Source organism: Penaeus monodon, chromosome 22 (genome assembly GCF_015228065.2).
Source record: "Penaeus monodon isolate SGIC_2016 chromosome 22, NSTDA_Pmon_1, whole genome shotgun sequence".
NCBI classification, from domain to species: Eukaryota; Metazoa; Arthropoda; class Malacostraca; order Decapoda; family Penaeidae; genus Penaeus; species Penaeus monodon.
In genome coordinates, this window is record NC_051407.1 from 2,522,971 (window position 1) to 2,523,277 (window position 307).

The 307-nt window shown below is 35.5% G+C and overlaps 1 protein-coding gene across 1 annotated transcript in view; it reads left to right on the forward strand.

The window, feature by feature from the left end:
• The window catches only part of LOC119586777, a 41,163-nt gene that overhangs the window by 38,450 nt on the left and 2,406 nt on the right, over window positions 1-307 (forward strand). The window lies entirely within an intron of this gene.

Sequence of the window (307 nt, forward strand, 5' to 3'; positions counted from 1 at the left end):
CCTCACCGAATGTACATCGCTGTGTGCAGCTTGATCGATGTAGCAAATGTACTCCGCGAATGAATAATTTGAGGATATAACTTGTTTAAAGATGCAATACTGCTTCACGTGCAAACTTTCCTGGTCATTTGTCAAGTATTGTTGCACAGATCTGATGACCGTTTTGATGTTATTATCTTGATTTCTGTTGAGAGCTGATTAAAGTCTTCGTTTGGGAAAATAAACTTAAAATGGAAGACAAGCATTTTTTTACGTACCATACCCTGTCTTGATAAAGTTACATTACTTTATAACTAATTAGAAGAAC